Source organism: Phyllobates terribilis, unplaced genomic scaffold (assembly GCF_046119375.1).
Source record: "Phyllobates terribilis strain yellow unplaced genomic scaffold, ASM4611937v1 Scaffold_136__1_contigs__length_4911898, whole genome shotgun sequence".
Lineage (NCBI taxonomy): Eukaryota > Metazoa > Chordata > Amphibia > Anura > Dendrobatidae > Phyllobates > Phyllobates terribilis.
Window position 1 is genome coordinate 1,804,852 of NW_027362896.1, and position 23,370 is coordinate 1,828,221.

The 23,370-nt window shown below is 44.3% G+C and overlaps 1 pseudogene; it reads right to left on the minus strand.

The window, feature by feature from the left end:
- Positions 1–7,481: 7,481 nt before the first annotated feature.
- LOC141204944 (uncharacterized) lies at positions 7,482–21,422 on the minus strand (annotated as a pseudogene).
- Between the last annotated feature and the right edge of the window lie 1,948 nt (positions 21,423–23,370).

Consider the following 23,370-nt stretch of genomic DNA (forward strand, 5'->3'; position numbering starts at 1 on the left):
GATTTTAGTTAGGTGCTTGGTCAATTCAATAACAAACTTAGTCAGCGTGTAACATTGCATAGACTACTGTTGTGGGAAGTACAATTCTAATATGGAAACCCTTTCAAATAGGATTTCACAGGGGCTAAGTTTGGTTGGACCAGCTGGAGTGTGCCTAACACTAAATAATGCAAGAGGAAGGCTTTCATGTCATGGCTTCCCTGTCTTCCTGTTCTGCTCTGCAGGTGGTATGGAGTGTGTATAGGGTTAACTCTGTTCCTTAAGACTTGCCATATCTTCTTTTGTCAGATTGGTTGTAAATGCAGGGCCTTGATCACTCTCTATGGTCTCTGGGAATCCATATCTGCACACTATCTCAGCTATCTCAAAGAGGAGCTTCTTTGTTCTGGCTGATTGGTTCTTCACAGGGAAAGCCTTTGGTGATTGGTGCCATGAGTTCATCTGTCTACCATTGCGTAGAGGGCCTTTGGAAGGCATCATTTTTCCTTCTCGTAGTATCAGGTGTTTGTCTTCTGGTCTGACTCCATTCTGGAGCCACGTCTTCATTTCTTCTTTGGACGCTTGCTTCTGAAAGGTCAGAAGTACCATGTTCTCCCCAGATTGTTTATCTGGTCCATCTTTTCCCACTTCATGGTCTCTGGAGAGCATAGATTAGATGTCCTTGTGCCAAGTGGTAGTCTTGCTGCTTCTTTTGCTGCTTTATCAGCCAAACTGTTGCCCACTGCTTCTCTCGAGATTCTTCCAGTGTGTGAGTTAACCTTTATCACTGCATCTCTTTCTGGCATTAACAGATTCCATCAGTTCTTGCATGGTCTTATCGTGTCTTACTAGGGTTCCATTAGCCGTGATTAAATCTCTTGACCTCCAGAATGGTCCATAGTCTTCATAGGCTTCTGTCCAAGCAATCAGTTCTGCCTCCTGTGCAGACAAGGATGCAGGCAGTGGTTATGCTAGTAGCACAGTGTCTTCTGTGACCACTGCCATGGCTATGTGGAAACTGCCTTATTGGTCTGCATATCTTGATCCATCCACAAAGAGAGTCAAGTCTGGGTCTTCCAGGGCCACATCTGTGAAAGTCAAATCTGGAGGTTTCTTGCCTCATGAGAGAGAAAAACATGCTGGGCCATATAAGAGTCAACTACCTCTTCCATCAACATGTCAGAGGTGGGATCCTCCTCCCATCTTAGTAGAGGTCGGAGGCTGATTTGGTTAAGGACATCACATCTGGAGATGGGGACATTGTCTGGAAGCAAAAGAGAGCATTGTAAACGTAGATGTCGGGCAGCAGACAGGTGTCTTGGCTGTGTCCGGGCCAGAATGATGTCAGAAGTCTTCTCCAGCAACAGGTGGATTGCAAACATAGTTCTCATGCAGGTTGGTGCTCCACGAGCAACTGGGTCTCTTCTGACAGAGTAGCAGAGTAGTACCCAAGCGGACATTGTCTTCTTCCATGAGCTTGCGTGAGGACTCCAGTTGCATGTCCTCACTTCTTCATTACAAACAAGCAGAATAGTAGTCAGGTACTCCCAATGCAGGGGTAGACATGATTGTATTCTTCAGCATGTAGAATCCATCATCGGATTCTTTGGTTGGATAGAAAGAGACATCCTTGAGGCAGTCATACAAGGGCTGCATATGGACAGAAGCATCAAGGATCCAAGGGTGGAAGTAGGATACAAGTCCAAGGAAGGACTGAAGCTGCATTAGCTTTATTGGTGCCAGGATAATTTTTTATTACACTTATTGCTGCAGAGATTTTCCCTCAACTTCTATCTGGAGGGTGGGGATTGGTCCACTCTGTTGTTCTTGTGGAGATAGAGTAGTTATTGTGGTGGCTTGCCAATGTCCTACTGCGGTCTGGGGCCCTGTGGCTTCTTGGGTGGTTGCTCTTGTTTTCCAGGTTCCTTCTTTTGAGGGGCTGATCTGCATTTCCTCTTGTAATGTCTCTGTTTTCCACAGTTAAAGCAGGTGATGATTCTGAGTTTTGTTGCTTCTTTGTTCCATGGAGGGTTTTGTGTCACCAGGAGGACACCAGGTGTACGAGGGGATCTAGGTGCTTGGTTCATTTCCACCCTCTTGCCACTTGGAAGAGAGCACCCATATCCAGGCTTTGGTATTCGGGTCTCGTAGTCTTCACCAGCTTCCTTATGGATTTTCCGAGACCTTGAACAAAAGCCTGTACCAGGATCAAGTGCTAAGACTTCTCTCTCTGTTCGAATCCGAGATCAGTGAACATTAAGGTCAGCCGGTGATATAATTTCTCCACTGTCTCTCCTTTCTCCTCTAACATCCTGAAGGGAAATGGCTTGATCTGCTAGGCGGTCCTTAGCCCAGGTATAAATCTTCAGGCAAAATTTGATTCCTGAGTTGTATGTTTCGAAACACTCATTGCTCCTCCCGACCTCCGACTACAGGGCCGATTGCATCACTGGCCAATAAGAGTCTCTTGCCTTGATCTGAATGAGTCTATGAAGAACTTTCCATGAGGCAGAATGTGTGTCCTGTATTTGGCATATTTTCCTGTGGAATGGCATGGGATGCTTATCCGGGTCTGGTAAGACATTCACCAGAATGTTGGTTTATCTAGGTTTCCAGGGGACATAACGGGAGCCATGTTGAGGGCCAGCTGGACTAGGAGATGACCATGCATCATTGAGCTGTGGCCATTGAAAGTAAGATTTGGGTGCCTGAATTTCATCTTTCGTTGCACCAGTATCCCGGAAGTGCCGTGGTGTAACTATAGCTTGGTTCTCCCCAGTGGCATTTATCTGCCTGGGCAGTTGATTCTGGTTGTCCCTGTTCTTGCTGTTTTTGTTCTTCTAAGTCATCTTCCTCACCCGCTGAATCAGTGCAGTGTGTGAAGGTTCCATCAGTCACTGGAGCTAAAATGGCCACTGGAGAAGGAGTGGCAGAAGCTAAGATGACTTCCAGAAGCTAAGATGACTGCCAGGGATGAAGTGCCAGTACCCAAGATGGCTGCTGAAGGAGTGGCAGAAGCTAAAATGGCCACTGGGGAGGAAGTTCCACTACCCAAGATGGCCGCTGAAGAGGAAGTTGCATAGGGCGTGCTATCTATATAACTGGCAGGGCATAGTGAAGTAGGTTTGTGCCGAAGTGTTGTTTCACAAACAGAGCAAGTGTCACACCAGTCTGTATTCTGCGTTTGACAGACTGCACATATCCAGCCTCCAGGAAAACATGGAGATGGTCTGGACTGTTCGGGCGCTTGCGCTGCCGCCGGCGCCATTTTCTCGGGTGGTGGCTGGTAAGTATAACATTCATTAACATCATCATCTCTGTCTCCATCTGATTTCTCACTTCGCTTGTCGTTCTGTACAATGCTTCAGTGTCTTTTAGGGCTTCTTGGTCCTCAAAGCACCCCTTCTCACTTATTAGCACATTCTTTAATTTCTTCTCATCCAGTCTTTCCCCGGGGGCTGTTAGCCCTGATCATTCGGGGAGACTTTTTACATTTTTCGCATGCTTATTTCCTTTTTTCTCCTCCACTAACTCTTCAGGGGTGAATTCTGTGTGTGTTGACTGATTATCATCACCCATGTTATACTTTGAGCACTTCTGCTTTTGTTATGGTGGTGGCAGCTTCCTGACTACTCCGGTTCTTATAACACCTAAACTGTGTATACAGGATTATGTAGCTTCTTGTCCTATATCTCTTGTAATAATGTTCCCTCCGGGTTTGAAGCAGCAATTCAGGAGTGTATGTTTAATCTGAATACTTTTAACTCTTTGCACGTAGATGAAAAAGTTGTATATCCTGTTTGATGTCTAGGAAACGGTTTTTCAACTAACTTGGTGTCTCGTCAACCTTCTTCTGATATAGCTAGTACAAGACCTTGTACACAGCGAGAGCAAGTCATGAGAGATGTTAGATATATATACTAACATGTTTCCTCTTTTTTTTTTCCTGACCCACAAAAAACGGAACTTAAAACCTCAACTTGTGCAAGTGTCAGACTGAAAATTAATATCTGATCAACCACACTAAACAGTAATTTACAAGTTACTGTCTGAATCAAACAAGTCAAAACCTAATCTTATCACTTCAAAACCCAATGCGAGAGCGTCATTACTCGCTCTGTGCCTGCACCTTCCTTCAATAATCTCCAGGCACCATAAAGTATTGTACTGTGGTTCATACAAATGGCGTCCGTTGATATCTCTCCAACAAGCCCCTATTGGACTTCTCAGTATTATTCTGCAGTGAATATTAACTCTAAACACTTTCAATCCTGGATTTCTATCAGAGAACGGTCTATAAGGGGGTATGATTCCTGATAATGAAATGTATGTCTGGCACAATTAAGAAGAAAAGCTGTGTCGTCACACAAGGTTTAGACGGCACAAAAGGAAAACATTTTTTTCTACAAATTAAATCTTCCTTGATGGTGTAAAATGGAGTAGTGTGTAACGACTCAGCGCCACTGGAAATTCTTGCCACTTGTGAGAAGGGAGAGGTGGGAACTATTCTTAATTATGCCAGATGTACTATTCCTTTGTCAGTAAGTCAAGCAACATGAGACATTGTTTCATGTGAAGCTGTCCAATCCACATTTTTGTATGCTAATTTATGGAATGTCTGCTGATTAGGCATTGCATCAGCCCCCTGTGGTGTACTAGTCGGCAACATATCCCTCCCCTCCTGTGGGAAATAGGAGCTGAGGATTATAAAAAGGAGCCTTCTCCTGTTACCAATGTGATTCCACAGGACTTCAGCCTAGTGACCATGGTTCCACCTGCTGGATTACAGAACTGCTCCACTGCCCAACACTGCTATGCTATCTCCTGTGGGTGCCCTCCAAAATCTGGGTGCTTCTGGTTGGGGTAGTTGGCCCTGAATTCCCCAAAGTCTCAGAGGTTCTAAACCTAGCAAGCCAGCGGGAATGTAATATATGCTGTTAACTGTTAAAGTCTTACCGGAGTGTGGTACCCTCACCCTGCATTGGTCTGAGTAGTGTTATGCCTACAGGAAAGAAGTACAGGCAATCAATGGGTTGAGCTCTAGCCTGTGCGGTGTTTCTAAAGACAGCCAGGCCAGCACATAATACTGCTGCATGAACAGTGCATGCACACTCAACTCTGCTACATATGCACATTTATATACACACTGCTTTACTACATATGCACATTTGCATACAAATACATTGTATATGCATTACCCCATTTTGCAGTTCCTTCCAGGTCATGTGATTGATTACATGATCTGAAAAGTCCTTGAGCTAGTTGGGTGGAAGGTTCTTCAGCTGCTCACAAAGGACATGCAGCCTTTGTGCAGGTCCCAGTACCTTCCTCTCCTGCTCTGCACCAATCAGTTAGATAAGTGTGGGGCTTGAGGAGAGAGAGGATTTCTCTCAGTGATTAGTGTGAAGACCTGTGGGCACAATACTACTCAAACAACACAGGGTGAAGGTAAAACAGTGTGGCAATAATTTATTGAACCACCAAACAGACAATAAACACACAGAACAGTCCCAACAAATACCCAAGATGGTGCAAAATTACAAAGTTTCACCCTTCTGCTGACCCAATGGGAATAAAGCAGCGGCAACTTTAGGACTTCCAGGGCCAATTACCTCAACCAGTGGCCCCCCACTTTTGGCGAGCCCCCACAGAGAGGAGATAGCGGAAAGCATAGGAAGCTAACAGTCTATGGAGGTACAAGGCCAGGAGACCTGAGGGTCCAACCCGGGCTTCTCCGAGAGTTTCCATGAGGCCAGGTGACCTCATCGTCCCAACCTGGTCTCCCCAAACGTATCCCTGGGTTCTCTGTTTGTCAATGGAGCCGATTTGTATCCTACCAGTTAGGGCCGTATAACCTTAGGCCGGAATAATGTAGAATCCAAATCTGTGTCTCTCTGGATCGAGCCATGCTACCCAGCTGATGTCCTGAAGAGTCTGTCTGATCTTTGATTCTCTTTGTAAAGTCTGCCTGCTACTGAGGCCTTGTTCCTTAAATAAAGAAGACTTGTTCTTTCAAGCACACATACACAGTACAAGGATTAGGGAGGGTATTCCACAGGGCTCATGTTTTGCACATATAATCAATTTACATAGTTGGTATAGCAGGGGGGCTCTTGTAAAGGTCCAGTCACACTAAGCGACGCTACAACGATCACGACAACGATACGACCTGTCAGGGATCGTTGCTGCGTCGCTATGTGGTCGCTGGTGAGATGTCAAACAGTCAGATTTTCCCAACGACGCAGCAAGGATGCAGCGACCTGTAACGATCTGTATAACGATGCACGCCTATGTGTTTCTTTGTCTGAGTCGTCAACAAGGTCGTTGGTAAGGTGTCAAACACACAGATGCATGCTACCCAGCGGGGTCTCAATGATCAAAGAAATGTCCAGACCATTCCGACACGACCTGCGATCTCACAGCAGGGGCCTGGTCGCTGCCAAGTGTCAAACATAGCGAGATCGCTGCTAAGGTCGCTGTTGCGTCACAAAACTTGTGACTCAGCAGCGATCTCGCTAGCGATCTCGCTTAGTGTGACGGGGCCTTTAATCAACATCTAGCTGGCTTTAGTACAATATGCAATTAACGTACTAACGAACATCATTCTTTCACCGTGAGTACTGTCCTTGACCAGCCAAAGACAAAGAAACACACATTCAACACAAATAAAATAGTGTATTTCTCTTGGCTTAACAAATCTGCATATCTGGCTGATTAAGATTAGAAGCTGGTTCGTCACAATCAGGAAGGACACTGTCTCATTGTTCTCCTCTGTCACAGAAAGCTGCCTCCAGTCTATAAGATGCACTCATTTATTACCGAGATTTTTTTCTTGCTAAAAGTGTATCTTATAGTCCAAAAAAACAAAAAGTTTCAAAGTCATTTCCCTTTCTCATTTCATTTTACAACTGTTTTTGTACAATTTATTAATAGCATATATATATACATATATTTTTCACACTCTAGGTATGATAATGGCTTCTCTCTGTGTGGGATTTTTGATCTTTAAAAGGGTTGTCCACTACTTGGACAACCCCTTCTCATTCCTCATGTTTAATCCTGTTAAAATAAAAACAATTATACAAACGCCCCATGCCTGTGCATTTTCAATGGTGTGACCACTTGTGTTTTCGAGGTTTGTGAGACATTGGCCCTGGGTTCACATAATGTAACAATCAGCACTGGCGTCATTGTCCCCACCTTCGGCCACATAAAGCAAAAAGAGGAAGTCAAAAAGCAGCAGCAGCCCTGGCTTCCTGTTGATGTTCAATACATCCGAAGGTGGGGACAGTGAAGCCTGTGCTGATTTGGCATAGGGCTCGTGTGATGTAACAACTTCACATGAGCCCTGGGAACACAGACACCCCTGGAATGGCACCGGTACGGAAGGTGAGTATGAGTGTTTTTCTTTTAATGAGGCCAAATATGAGGAATGACAAGGGTTTGCCCTAGTAGTGGACAACCCCTTTTAGAAAATAGAATTTTCAGTTAAAACATTTACATCATTCTGAACATGAAAAAGGCTTCTCCCCTGTGTGAATTCTCTAATGTTTATTAAGAGTTGATTTCAGTGTAAAACATTTCCCACATTAAGAACATGAAAAAAGCTTCTCTCCAGTATGAATTCTTTGGTGACTAAGAAGAGAAGATTTCTTCACAAAACATTTCCCACATTCTGAACAGGAAAAAGGCTTCTCCCCTGTGTGGGTTTTCTGGTGCTTAACAACATCTGATTTCAGGTTAAAACATTTCCCACACTCTGAACATGAAAAAGGCTTCTCCCCTGTGTGTGTTCTCTGGTGAATAACAAGATCTGATTTCTGGTTATAACATTTCCCACATTCTGAACATGAAAATGGCTTTTCCCCTGTGTGTGTTCTCTGGTGCATAACAAGGTGTGATCTCTGGTTAAAACATTTCCCACATTCTGAACAGGAAAAAGGCTTCTCTCCTGTGTGGATTCTCTGGTGGATATCAATATACGCTTTTCGGTTAAAACATTTCCCACATTCTGAACAGGAAAAAGGCTTCTTTCCTGTGTGGGTTCTCTGGTGGCAAACAAGATGTCTTTCACAGTTAAAACATTTTCCACATTGTGAACAGGAAAAAGTCTTATCCCCTGTGTGTGTTCTCTGGTGCCTAACCAAAGTTGATTTGTGTTTAAAACATTTCCCACATTCTGAACATGAAAAAGGCTTTTCCCCTGTGTGTGTTCTTTTGTGGTTAACCAAAGTTGATTTGCGTTTAAAACATTTCCCACATTCTGAACATGAAAAAGGCTTTTCCCCTGTGTGTGTGCTTTTGTGGTTAACCAAAATTGATTTGCGTTTAAAACATTTCCCACATTCTGAACATGAAAAAGGCTTTTCCCCTGTGTGTGTTCTTTTGTGGTTAACCAAAGTTGATTTGCATTTAAAACATTTCCCACATTCTGAACATGAAAAAGGCTTCTCCCCTGTGTGAGTTCTCTGGTGCTCAACCAAATTTGATTTATGGGAAAAGCGGTTTCCACATTCTGAACATGAAAAATGCTTCTCCCTTTTCTTCGCTGTGAGTATTTTTTGATGTTTAAAAAAATACTTTTTGTGGGGAAAACTATTTCCATAATCTGAATGTGAAAATGGCGGCTTTGCTTTAGGAGCAATTTGTTTTTTAATGCTTATTTTGTGACTTTGATTTTCCTTAGTATTCGGTAATGAATGAGAAGACATGAGGTGTTTCAAAGGATCAGATGACAGATCTTTGCTGTGAAGGGATGATGGTTTATCTTCAGTTGTATCCTGTGGGATCTCAAGCCCATTTAATTTAAAAATTGAAGATGTCAGCTGTCCCTCTGATCTCCTGGTACAGTCATCTGCCAAGAATAAAAACAATTATTATTTTTGAATAAAATATAGTCAAATTTTATATTTTTTAACATTTCTACTTGAACTCTCCGTAAAAATATTAAATTATTCACAAAAACAATGACAGTTCACATTCTAAAAGAAAACCTCATAGCATGAACCAGTAGAACTGGGCGTTCAAGTTTTTGTCCATTCTGCCTCCCAAATATGGAATAAAAAGCCACCAAACAATATTATGTAGGCAAAAATAATACCAATAAAAAACTTAATCATCTCACAAAAAACAAGTCCCCACTCAGGTCCATCATCTGTCAGTGGAAAAACAGAGGTTTCCCCATTATTAGTAGCTCAGCAATCCAGTCCAGCAATATTCACTCTCCCCCTAACTTCTGAGCATTGCAGGGTTCTCAAGCCACATTTAGCATCCATGTATCTGGCATTACTATAGTGAAAAGAACCCACTTATTATACATTGCTCAAAAAAAATAAAGGAAACACTCAAATAACACATCCTAGATCTGAATGAATGAAATATTCTCATTGAATACTTTGCTCTGTAAAAAAGTTGAATGTGCTAACAACAAAATCACACAAAAATCAATGGAAATCAAATTTATTAACCAATGGAGGCCTGGATTTGGAGTCACCCCTAAAATTAAAGTGGAAAAACACACTACAGGCTGATCCAACTTTGATGTAATGTCCTTAAAACAAGTCAAAATGAGGCTGAGTATTGTGTGTGGCCTCCACGTGCCTGTATGACCTCCCTACAATGCCTGGGCATGCTCCTGATGAGGTTGCGGATGGTCTCCTGTGGGATCTCCTCCCAGACCTGGACTAAAACATCCGACAACTCCTGGACAGTCTGTGATGCAATGTGACATTGGTGGATGGAGCGAGACATGATGCTCAAGATGTGCTCAATCGGATTCAGGTCTGGGGTACGGGCGGGCCAGTCCATAGTTTCAATGCCTTCATCTTGCAGGAACTGCTGACACACTCCAGCCACACGAGGTCTGGCATTGTCCTGCATTAGGCGGAACCCAGGGCCAACCGCACCAGCATATGGTCTCACAAGGGGTCTGAGGATCTCATCTCAGTACCTAATGGCAGTCAGGCTACCACTGGCAAGCACATGGAGGGCTGTGCGGCCCTCCAAAGAAATGCCACCCCACACTATTACTGACCCGCTGCCAAATCGGTCATGCTGAAGGATGTTGCAGGCAACAGATCGCTCTCCATGGCGTCTCCAGACTCTGTTACGTCTGTCACATGTGCTCAGTGTGAACCTGCTTCCATCTGTGAAGAGCACAGGGTGCAAGTGGCGACTGGTGTTCTGTGGCAAATGCCAAGCATCCTGCACTGTGTCTCCTTGTGTACTGGCCTGTCTCCAGCCTCTGGACACTACGCTGACAGAAACAGCAAACCTTCTTGCCACAGCTCGCATTGATGTGCCATCCTGGATGAGCTGCACTACCTGAGCAACTTCTGTTGGTTGTAGAGTCTGTCTCATGCAACCACGAGTGTGAAAGTACAACCGAATTCAAAAGTGCCCAAAACATCAGTCAGAAAGCATTGGTGCTGAGATGTGGTCTGTGATCCCCACCTGCAGAACCACTCCTTTATTGAGGGTGTCTTGATAATTGCCAAAAATTTCCATCTCTTGTCTATTCCATTTGCACAACAGCATGTGAAATTGATTGTCAATCAGTGTTGCTTCCTAAGTGGACAGTTTGATTTCACAGAAGTTTGATTTACTTGAAGTTATATTCTGCAGTTTAAGTATTCCCTTTATTTTTTTGAGCAGTGTATGATGTGTGTGTGTGTGTGTCTGTCTCCTGAAGCACAATCTGGGCACTATGTATTGGGGAATAAAATGGCATATTTGCAATTTTCACTCTCCAACATCCACTGCGTGCTAATTTCTGGAAAGTGGCTGTGAAGTCAAAATATTCACTACTCCTATAGATTAATTCACTGAGGGTTATAATCTCCAAAATGGAGTTACTTTATGGGGATTTCTACTGCTCTGGTTTCCGGCCATTTTGTCATATTAGGGGCTTCTGCAAATGGTGTGTCCTATCTCCTCTGGGGTCAGCTTCTGCTGTCTGCTTCTGTCAACATGCGCCTCCTTAACCAGAAGCTCTGGGCTGCGCAGGCTCTTTTCAGCCACTAAGCTTAGGGTTGCTGAAACCAGTAGTACCATCCAGTCTGGCAGTATGGGTGTGTGTGCTGTCCAGCTGGAGTAATCTGTTCCCTACTTCAACCAATTGGAAAGCACCACACCCTACTAAAGCTGGAAGCATATTGTCGGAAGATGCCAGATACAGCCTTGTTCTCCTCTGGTTCAGTCCTCTGTGCTCAGCTCCCGGCTTGTGTATTTGTTTCCTGTTGTGATCCCGGCCCGTTTTCTGACTACTCTTGTGTTTTCTGATTTTGTATATTCTCTGCCCTCTGACTCGGATACCTGACTATTCTTCTTCTCATCTCATTCCACAGAATAGCAGGTAACACTGTGAACCAAGCCTAGGGGCCTCTGTATAAGCCCAGATACATGTAGAGGGGTTAAAGGGTGATGGTCAAAACTGTGACCATAGACAATAACACATCTACTGAAATGATCAAACTCAACAGTCTTAGTCACCAAAAAAATGAGTAACTAATGGTGAAACTTTTCTGAGGTAATTGGAGTATGGGGTTTGGTGGCTCTTGGCAATCTAAATTATCGTAAAGGCCAATATTTTCTATCAGATGAGTTTCAAGAGGAAATATTAGACATCTAAATAGAACTTTTTATAATACTGCAGAGCTGAGGTGTCTTTAATTTAGATCACAGGCATTTGGAGAAGGCAACGGAGACCTTTTTTTAAAGACTACAAGGGAGTTACAGAGTCACATAAGTGAGGCCGGACAATCCCACCACAAGTCATACAAAATGAAAAACTGTAAAAACAAGTAGACATAGAATAAAAAAACGTTTCATCCCAATAAAGAATGTATGTATCGGCAGAGAACTACAACACTAAACCGGAGATGCACTCATATATTGGTTCATTGAAGCTACTATGAGTTCTGATCAGGAGAGTAGAGAAAGTATTAGCGCCCCCATTTAAGGAGAGATTGTGCAGTAATCTGAATTCCTTAGGATTGAAAATATAATGGAATTTATGACATGGAGTGAATTCATGAAACCAGGGCTCAAGCCAACACATCTCCTGCAGGCGGGAATAAATGTATATTACAGCCAAGTTTGGTCAGAAAGACTGGACCTGGTCTTGAAGGGACCATATGAGCACGTTCAGCAGCACAGAAGGGAGAGAAGGTAGATTCATCCAATAAGATATCAGGATTCTAGAAAGACGGTCAGCGTCTTCTAATCCCAGGGGTAGGTGGATCCTTCCGGTTGTAAGTTGTATAGAAAAGGACTTTCAGTGCCCAAAGTCATTTGATCAATTTTGGGAAGAGGAGAATGTTGTGGTCCAGAGACAAAATGGTGATCACACGATTGTGATATGACCGGAATACACCACCAATAAAGCAGCCACAGCCGGTGACTGAGAAGAATCTGTGACTTCTCTGCATTTAGTGGTCACTACTCACCTGGGTAGTCATATGTAGGAATCTCCTCTTTACATCGCTCATCACCCCTCACATATGTCTCTGTAGTATCAATATGGGTCAGATCTTCACCCTGAAACAAATATTGTAAAAGTCATAGACAGATGGAGAAGTCCCATCTATGGTCAGTTCTAATCCTGCCATCAACACCGGTCTCATTACACAAGTATAAAACATATAATACTGGTGGATAAAACAAGACTGAACACAAGACCTTCACAGCCGTCTACACATCATAGGGGAGATCTCATGACACCTTCTCTCCATCTACCTGATGATCCTGAGGAACATTGGGGTCTTCTTGTTTACAGTCCTTTAGAAGAAGGGGATGGGGACATCTTTCTGGTGTTGTCCTCTTACTGGATAGATCTGGAGGAAACACATACAGGGACTGAATTCATTCTTTACATACAGATAATTATAGGCCGTGTGTATTTAGTCCTGTCTATTACCTGGTGATGTGAGGGGCTGGGGAACCTCCATCATGACATCCTTGTACAGATCTTTGTGTCCTTCTAAATACTCCCACTCCTCCATGGAGAAATAGACAGCGACATCCTGACACCTTATAGGAACCTGACACCTTATAGGAACCTGACACATACAATGATACCGTCATCCCCCCGATCCCTTCATAGTGTTACTGTATAATGTCCCAGCATTCCCAGCAGTGTCACCTCTCCAGTCAGCAGCTCAATCATCTTGTAGGTGAGTTCTAGGATCTTCTGGTCATTGATGTCCTCATGCATCAGGGGGTGAGGTGGAGGCCCAGTGCTTGGGCTCAGGGGTCTTCCCAATCCCTCAGAAACAGGGTCCTGACAGCACTCACTGGAGGTCTTCTTCACTACTGTGTAATCCTGGTTATGGAGAGACACATTAATAAATCTCACTAAAGACATTTCCAGAGTCCTCACCTCTCCAGTTCTGTCCATTTGTTATTCCCATAGATAAGAATGATGTAATCTGACGTCATCAGAATCTCTCACCTCTCCAGTAAGCCGGAAGAGGATCTCTAGGGTGAAGTGTAATATCTTCTCCGCCCTCTTGTCTCTGTCTATATCCATCCTTGATGAGAAAAATCAGGAAAATTCTCTTATATAGAAGATCTTCACTGAAGTCTCTGATATTGTAGGGACCTGAATGAGAAGTTGAGCCGATGTAACATCATAAAGATCCTGTGCAAATAATACAATTTCTGGAGATAATAAGGGGAACATATGAGGAAATTTATTATTTTACAGTATTTAGTTTTCTGCTTTACATCTAGTAATAAAACCTATATATTTTAGGCCACAGACAACAAGCAGTTTCTTCCTTGGAGTCTGCAGCTGAACACGTTGCTCATAGACTCATCTTTCATAAAGCTAATTCTCGTCTCATTTACCAACACTGGAATCAGCATTAGCAATACTGCAGGAGATATTCATTACACGTAACATAAGAAATAACTACTTCACGATGAGGATGACAAATTCATCTTCTACTACGGATCTAGACACATATTTGGCCAGAGTCCGTCACTTACTACATCACTACCAGTTGTCTATATGAATGTTTCCCGTCTTCCCCAGACTGTAATCTTCTATCACCTGAGATCTCAGTCTGATTCACACAAGGAAGTTTGAGGCTTTTATAAAAGCTTTTTTGTTTTTACAAACACCGCGGACAGAAATTAGTTGATACCAAAATCCCCATGTACAGTTTTTTATGGTGTTTATTTCTGGCCTTAGACTTTCCTATATTACAAGAAAAAGCAGATCTTAAAATGTTTCAAAAGAAAATTGGCACAAAAATTCTAGTAAAAGGAAAAACTTGCAAAAAGTATAAGACACATTGTTACTTCTTAACACATTAAACATTTGTTTTTAAAAAAATGAACTCTTTTGGGCACCAGAACATAGATGTACACCGCAGCAATGACACAGGTGCGGCTGCAGCAAAAACCTTGGCAGTTTAACCACTTTCAATAGCAAACATGGTATCTAATAAGGTTTGACAAAGTTCAGCTCAATGTCCCTCCTCACCCAAGTACACGTTAGTATTAAGTTACGTTTTAACGCCCCCATACACATTCGACTAAAGTTGCATGAAAGCACTGATTTTGGGGGGTTTGGTCAACTATATAATGTATTTGGGGGCCTCCTGACAGATGATGTCAGGGCAGAGAAGGATCAGGCATCCTGAATTTCAGAGGCTAATCCGTTTGTTCTTCCCTACAAGAGTCTGGGGGCGACTCTCTCATACAGACCACAGGAAAGATGGAATATTTGTGTGTATGGGGGAGTCAGAAGAGATAGCCATCTGCCAAATGACCATTCAGCCAACATTTATCTCGTGTATACGTTAGTATTACACTGACAGGCAGGGATAATACACAGCACTACAGTAGTACAGTGCATTATCTGAGCAATTAGAGGCTTGTATGTTGTATGATCGCACTAATCAGAATTGTTTAAAAAAAGGTTTAAAGTGAAAAAATATCAGTTTTAGCAACAAGAAATCTCAGTCACTATAGGGATTCACTGCTCAATGTTAGTTAAGTCACGTTCATAACAACAATAGCTATAAGTGGACCCCCCAACCTCAAAAGGAAAAAAAATATATATAGATAACTCATATCTCCCAACTGCAAGCGCGGACCAGATGATGTAGAGATGAATGAGGACCGCCAAAGTCCAAGGGTACGTGCCCACGATCAGGAATAGCAGAATTTTGGATGCAGCTCAGTGGATGGATTTATAGAAATCCCATGCCCAATGTGCTTCTATTTGACGTTGCGCAAACTCACTAGCGACGCGGGTTTACGAGCCGCAGCATGCTAATTTCTGTTGCGGAGACACTAGTCTCAGAAAACAGAAATTTCCACAATAGAATGTATTAGATGTGGTAAATCCGCATTGTTCAATGAACACATGCAGAGTTAACTTTGTTTTGAATACAGCGTATGAATGCATAATGCAGAGGAAGCAGTCAGGAACTTTCGGGTTACATGTAGCGGTACATAACTTTTGTTACAAGCTACAACAGTCCAGCAAACCATTATGGGAAGACCCATCATCCCCTGTGGGGACCATATGGGTCGAGATGTGTCACTACGGCCCCTCAGAGCTAATCTCAGCTACCAGTTGATTTGTGAGGACCTCACTGGCTGAGGTCCATCGGTACGACTCCTCAGTAGTACTTTGTGTCCATTGACTGGCTTCCTCATGGGGCTGGGGCTATAATGCAATAAAAATGGAGTCACTGACCTTTTAAAGCCTTTGCTTTAGCACCATAGGTCCAATAGGTACCAATAAATTGGCCACTTCTATGTCCAAAATCCTAACTGCTTCTTCCTCTATCTTCCTGCTGTCATAGTGGAGATAATATGGTGAAATTTTAAATTGATCTATCTACCACTTTTACAGATAAATAATAAAAGTCTTGTTTTAATGCTTTTAATCCTTTAATTAGGGTTTATTTAATCCTAGGGTAATTTGGTAATACGTAAATATCTCATAAGTCCTGGGTTTATTAGTATCTGCACCAACAATGGGATTAAGTGAGTATTTATTAATTAGCTGTGGGGTAGATGGTACATTTGTGTATGTAGGGGGCAGTACTGTGGGAACATTTTACTGTGTGGGGGGGATGGCAGGCCTCTGGAAACATTATAATGTGCGTGGGGGGATGGCGGTATTGTGGGAACATTAAACTTTGTGTGGGGGGAAAGCTGTGTTTGTAGGGAATGGCAGTACTGTGAGATTATACTGTGTGTGGTGGGGATTGCGGCACAGTGGGAAAATAATGTGTGTGGGGGATGGCGGTACTGTGCAAATATTATACTGTGTGTGGGGGTGATGGTGGTACTGTGGGAACATTATACTGTGTGTGGGGCATCATACATACTGCATAAGGGGTGTAAGATTGTGCGCCATAAGAAGCGAGACTCCTCAGTGTTGTGCGGCATTTGTGTAAGAAGACTGTCATCTGTTGTCCAAGCGGAACCCTCCAGAACCAATCGGAGGAGGTAGAGTTTCAGGAAGGAGTCTAGATGGTTCACCGGGTAAGGTGACTTTGATGACCCAGTTTCTTGACATAAGAGGCAAGCTCCGCAAAATGAGAGCAGATTTGTCGCCAAGCAAAGGATCGAGCAGGACATGTGCCGAGGAACAAGGCTGTGGTAAAGAGCCCAAAGCAGCAGGTTGTGGTGTGCAGGGAAGCACAACCCGGCTGGTGCCAGATGAGTGCCAGAATCCAGTTTATGCCGGCCAAAGCCCGAGAACCAGACCTGTGCTGGTAAAGACCCGAAGTCCCGACTATGCCAGTCAAGGCCCGAGAACCAGACCTCAGTACATAGGATATGAGAGATGCCCGCCATTGGACAAGCACCGAAGATCCGCGAGGAGATTTCTCTTAGGAGTGTACGCCTACAGTGAAGAGTGGGAGGCGCACGTGAGCCAGGCTGCTGCTTCCAGCACTGACGTACGGTACAGGGGTTGGTCCGTGCTAGTACAATGAACAGGGTGAGGCCGGTTGTAGTGATGGCGGCCCAGTGAGCCTTGATAAACTTTGTCAGGAGGACTTGCAGCATAGCGGAAACAACCGGAGGCCCCCGCTAAGGATAATATATATATATATATATACATACTATAAACTACTGACAACGTGTCTCTGAAATTCAAAGCTAAAAATGTTGTATTTATTTGCAGCAAATGAGAAATCGTCAAAATAATAAAAAAGAAACTGTGCTTTCAGACCTCAAATAATGCAAAGAAAAAACATGTTCTTATTCATTTAGAAACAACAATGCTCATGTTTTAACTCAGGAAGAGTTCAGACATCAATATTTGGTGGAATAACCATGATTTTTAATCCCAGCTTTCATGCGTCTTGGCTGCTTTCCACCAGTCTTTCACACTGCTTTTGGGTGACCTTATGCCACTCATGGCACGAAAAAATGTAAACAGTTCTTCTTTGCTTGATGTCTTGTGACCAGGGCTGGCGTCAGCACCCGGCGCACCCGGGCAAGTGCCGGGGCCCTGAGCAGGTGGGGGGGCCCACTCACCGTCGGGCACCCAGTCGCGATATGGGACCCGTGAGCGGAGGAGCGCGGTGTCAGCGCCCGCTCCCCCCGCTATCTCAGGGCCCCGGCAGTCGGCGGCACAATACTTACCCCTCCCTGTGCCTCCTCAGCAGCTCCGGTCTCTTCCGCGGCTGCTGCACTGTGACGTCTCAGGTCAGAGGTCGCGGTGACGTCTTTACACTTCACTCTCTCCTGAGCCGTCACAGCGCAGAGCAGGAAGATGCCGATGCGGGTGACGGGCCAGGAGCAGCGGCAGCTGGTGAGAAGTGAGGTGAGTATTTGATTTTTTTTTAATGTATGGAGGCATGGGGCATTATAAGGGAGGGGGTGTGTGACATCCTGCATGGGGCATTATAAGGGGGGGGGGTGACATCCTGATTGGGGCATTATAAGGGAGGGGGTGAGTGACATCCTTCATGGGGCATTATATGGGGGGGTGACATAATGCATAGGGCATTATAAGGGGGGTGACGTAATGCATGGGGCATTATAAGGGGGGTGACATCCTGCATGGGACATTATAAGGGGGTGACATCCTGCATGGGGCATTATAAGGGAGGTGACATCCTGCATGGGGCATTATAAGGGGGGGGAACAGCCTGCATGGGGCATTATGTGGGGGGAACAGCCTGCATCAGGCATTATGTGGGGGGAAAAACAGCCTGCATGGAGCGTTATATGGGGGCCAGTATTCTGTATGGAGCATTATGTGGGGGCCAGTATCCTGTATGGATCGTTATATAGGGGCCAGTATCCTGTATGGAGCATTTCATGGGGGCCAGTATTCTGTATGGAGCGATTCTCCGGTTTCTGAGCTATTGTGGAATTTACAATAGATGTCGCTCATGTAATGTAAGAAGTGAAATCTTTGGTCTTGTACTATACCTATATTTCTCTGTGCATCATGAATTGTTTTATGAGTTAAAGGTGCCCACTGAGACTCTTTCGCCCAGGGCCCGCCAAAAACCTGGAGCCGGCCCTGCTTGTGACTATCAATCTTCCTCTTGATTACATTCCAGAGGTATGGAGATTGGGCTGGCAATGATAGGGTCTTGATGTGGTGCTCCTTCATCCACACATTGATTGAGCTAGCTGTGTGGCATGGGGCATTGTCCTGCTGGAAAAAACAGTCCTCAGAGTTGGGGAACATTGCCTGAGCAGAAGGAAGCAAGTGTTTTTCAAGGATAACCTTGTATGCGGCTTGATTCATACGTCCTTCTCAAAGATTAATCTGCCCAATTCCAGCCTTGCTGAAGCATCCCCAGATCATCACCGATCCTCCACCAATTTTCACAGTGGGTGCAAGACACTGTGGCTTATATGCCTCTCCAGGTCTCCGTCTAACCATTAGACGACCAGGTGTTGGGCAAATCTGAAAATTAGACTCATCAGAGAAGATTACCTTACTCCAGTCCTCTATGGTCCAATCCTTATGGTCTTTGGCAAACTTCAGCCTGGCTCTCCTTTGCTTCTCATTGATGAAAGGCTTTTTTCTAGCTTTACATGACTTGAGGCCTCTAGGAGCCTGTTACGAACTGTTCTTGCCGTGCACATCACCCCAGCTGCCATTTGCCATTCCTTTTGTAGGTCACTTGATGTTATCCTGCGGTTGCTGAGTGACATTCGAATAAGATGACGGTCATCCCAGTCAGTGGAGAGTCGCTTTCGCCCTCTGCCGGTCTGTAGCTTTGTTGTCCCCAATGTCTGCTGCTTGACCTTGTTGTAATGGACTGCAGTCTTCGAAATTTTAAGGATGGAGGCAACATGACGCTCACTGTATCCCTCTGCTAGTGAAGCCAGAATTGAGCCCTTCTTTTCCTCACTCAAGACTTTTCTTTTCAACTCCTTTGGCATGGTTAAAAGTTATTTTTTCTTCCAACTTACTTTTGGGCTATTCCTAGCACTTGTTTTGCCTTCCAGCTTATCCTATTGCAAGAGCATTGTGAAGACCACAACAGTGTTTTTTATATTTTCCCTGGTTACATAAGATTTGGTTCAGGTGATCACCTAATCAGAAGCACATTAAGTAGAATGAGGTGGACGGTGGTTGGAATTCAACTGACACTGGAACAGAATGGCTGAAGACATGTTGAGAAAACTGCGCAGTGCTCTCTTAATTTTTGCCAGAGCTATCTATCTATCTATCTATCTATATATAATGTCTATATGTGTCTGGACCATCACCCTTGTCAATAGCTAAACTAACATACGGTTAGAGGCGGCTATTACAGTTAGAGTGAGCCGGAGTATTCATTGTGTATCTGATATTATAGATTTCTTCTTGTAATCTCCCTGTTCTGCATTATTCACTGTTATCACAATTCCCCCATATCAGGGACATAATTAATTATATTGGTTACTTCCGGTTTGTGTTTGTCTGCGCGATGTATCTGTGAGGGCATTACACTGTGTGGGGGGGCATCATACATACTGCATAAGGGGCATAATAGGGGCAATACACTGTGTGGGGGCATCATACATACTGCATAAGGGACATAATGGGGGCATTACACTGTGGGGGGGCATCATACATACTGCAAGAGGGCATAATGGGGGCATTACACTGTGTGGGGCATCATACATACTGCATAAGGGGCATAATGGGGGCATTACACATCCTGCATAACGGGCATAATGGGGGCATTACACTGTGTGGGGGCATCATACATACTGCATAAGGGGCATAATGGGGGCATTACACTGTGTGGGGCATCATACATCCTGCATAAGGGGCATAATGGGGACATTACACTGTGTGGGGGCATCATACATTCTGCATAAGGGGCATAATGGGGGCATTACACTGTGTGTGGGCATCATACATACTGCATAAGGGGCAAAATGGGGGCATTTCAATGTGGGGGCATTACACTGTGGGGGCATCATACATACTGCATAGGGGGCATAATGGGGGCATTACACTGTGTGGGGGCATCATACATCCTACATAGGGGGCATAATGGGGGCATTACACTGTGTGGGGGGGCATCATACATACTGCATAAGGGGCATAATAGGGGCAATACACTGTGTGGGGGCATCATACATACTGCATAAGGGACATAATGGGGGCATTACACTGTGGGGGGGCATCATACATACTGCAAGAGGGCATAATGGGGGCATTACACTGTGTGGGGCATCATACATACTGCATAAGGGGCATAATGGGGGCATTACACATCCTGCATAACGGGCATAATGGGGGCATTACACTGTGTGGGGGCATCATACATACTGCATAAGGGGCATAATGGGGGCATTACACTGTGTGGGGCATCATACATCCTGCATAAGGGGCATAATGGGGACATTACACTGTGTGGGGGCATCATACATTCTGCATAAGGGGCATAATGGGGGCATTACACTGTGTGTGGGCATCATACATACTGCATAAGGGGCAAAATGGGGGCATTTCAATGTGGGGGCATTACACTGTGGGGGCATCATACATACTGCATAGGGGGCATAATGGGGGCATTACACTGTGTGGGGGCATCATACATCCTACATAGGGGGCATAATGGGGGCATTACACTGTGTGGGGGCATCATACATCCTACATAAGGGGCATAATGGGGGCATTACACTGTGGGGGGCATCATACATCCTGCATAAGGGGCATAATGGGGGCATTACACTGTGGGGCAGTAAAGGGGTCCTGTACTGTGAGAACAATACGTTTCCTCCCTTCCTGTCGCCGTAGTTGGGTCGTATGTATCTATCACAGGAAACAGAACAAAAACCTTATGAATCTTATAAAGGGGCAACACAAGACCCCAAAAGAGTCTCCGTACTGAAGAGGTTAATGCCCCCTGCGCCCAGTAATAGGGGGTCTCCACATACCTCCACCTGCAGAGCCGCCACCACATATATGACTGCTCTGTGCGCACAGGAGCTGTGATGAGGTCACAGGAGGGGAGGAGTCAGAGGTCACATGATCAGGGGCCTCAGTGGATGCAGGACTCTGCTGTGCTGGTTGTCATGGTGCTGGATGAGCTGAGGTTTATGTGTGGGGTCAGGTATAGGAAATAGTCAGATCACTGTTCGTAGATCACCATGCATGGAGCCATCCTAGTCTTGGATGTGAAGGATCAACAGAGGAAAAAGCAGCAGATCCTTTAGCGAGAGGCAAAAAGTTGCATAAAAGTAGAAATGTTATTAGACTCGTTAAACCTGTAATAGCCGGTGACCATGAGATATACAAGAGAAGGTAAGTGAAGACCAATGCGTTTCAGCTTAGAGCCTTAATCATGGTATAACGACTCTCACATATAAAGACATCAAATCAAAAAAAACAGCAACCCTGTGAGGGAAAAAAAACATGTAACATATAAAGCTAGCAAGAAATAAGGAAAAAAGATACATATAAGTCGAGCAAAATATAAACAGCAATTAATAAACATTTGATATATAATAAAAGGAGACAAAAATCTAGAATATTTCAGCTATATTGGAGGATCAGATCCTGTCCAGTATTCGAGCCATTTGGAACGCGGGTATGCAATTTACATATCCAAAACATTTCTCTATTCGAGATCTTTCTCCTATGGTCTCCACCTCTAAAAGGTCTATAAACCTTTTCAATACCAGAAAATATGAGGGAACTGATATCCCCTTGATGAACCTGCCTAGAATGAAAATGTCTACAAACTGCAGAGACATTAAGAGCCGTGGGGTTAATCCCATCTGAAAGGTGACGTCGGTTGCATTTTTTAACCTGTCCCACAGTGCACCCAACATACTATAAAGCGCTTTTGATGCTTTCACCCCCATTGTGATACAGTTAATAAAGTTTTTATTGGAAACTGCTCTTGGGTGGCTATAGAAGTGAATTTAGTTTTTTTATTTTCCGCATTGTGGCAAAGCGACTTGCTTGGTAGTATACAGAGGTAGACAAGGAGTACTGTCTCTTTAAATTTCGGGTTGATTTATTAGATGTCATAAATCATCCGAGAGTCCAAAAAAAATAAACACGGCCCATTTGGCATAATGGCAAAACAAAATACAAATATGCAGCATAGTCCATATATCGCCCAGGTCTGGCCACTCAGGGTTAGTCACATATGGTTCAGCCCAGCACATGCGAGCTCCTCTCTAAAGCAGGGTTTCTCCAGACACTGAACACACCTGAGTGTAAAGACTGGCTATTTAAACCCCAGACTACTCCCTGGATTGGAGATATGGTGGATGGCGTCCCGCCCTGTACTTCACCATCCACTAAAACATGCCCTTGTAAACTTGGCTTGTTAAACCTATCTGCACCTAATGTGCAGGAGAACCTTCCATGTTTCACATCACTGAAGCCAATAGCCTCAGTGAAACATATCTCCCTTCCGACACACTACCAGTGACTTTATCACATACCCCCCCTGCTTAAAGCCGGAGGTTTTGGCACCTTCACTCATTAGACAGGCAAGTCTGGACAGGGCATCTGCATTAATATGTAGTTTCCTGGGCCTGTGCTCCACGAAAAAACTAAAGTCCAGGAGTGCCAGGAACCACCTGGTCACCTGGGAATTTTTCCCATCCTTTCCCTCATCCATCTTAGGGGAGCATGGTCTGAGACCAGTTTGAATTTGCAGCCTAATAAGTAGTATCTAATGGTGTCAACCGGCCACTTGACGGCCAGGCACTCATTTTCCACAATTACATAGTTCTTTTCGCAGGCCGAGAGTTTTCTGCTCAAATAAAGAATGGCATGTTCCTCCCCATTTACCTCTTGGGATAAGATGACTCCTATGCCGACGTGTCCATCTGGAGCACAAACTCTTTATGGAAGTCTGGTGCTATAAAGACCGGCTGTTTACACAGGGCGAGCTTCAGTTCTTGGAATGCCATCTCTGCCTCAGAAGACCA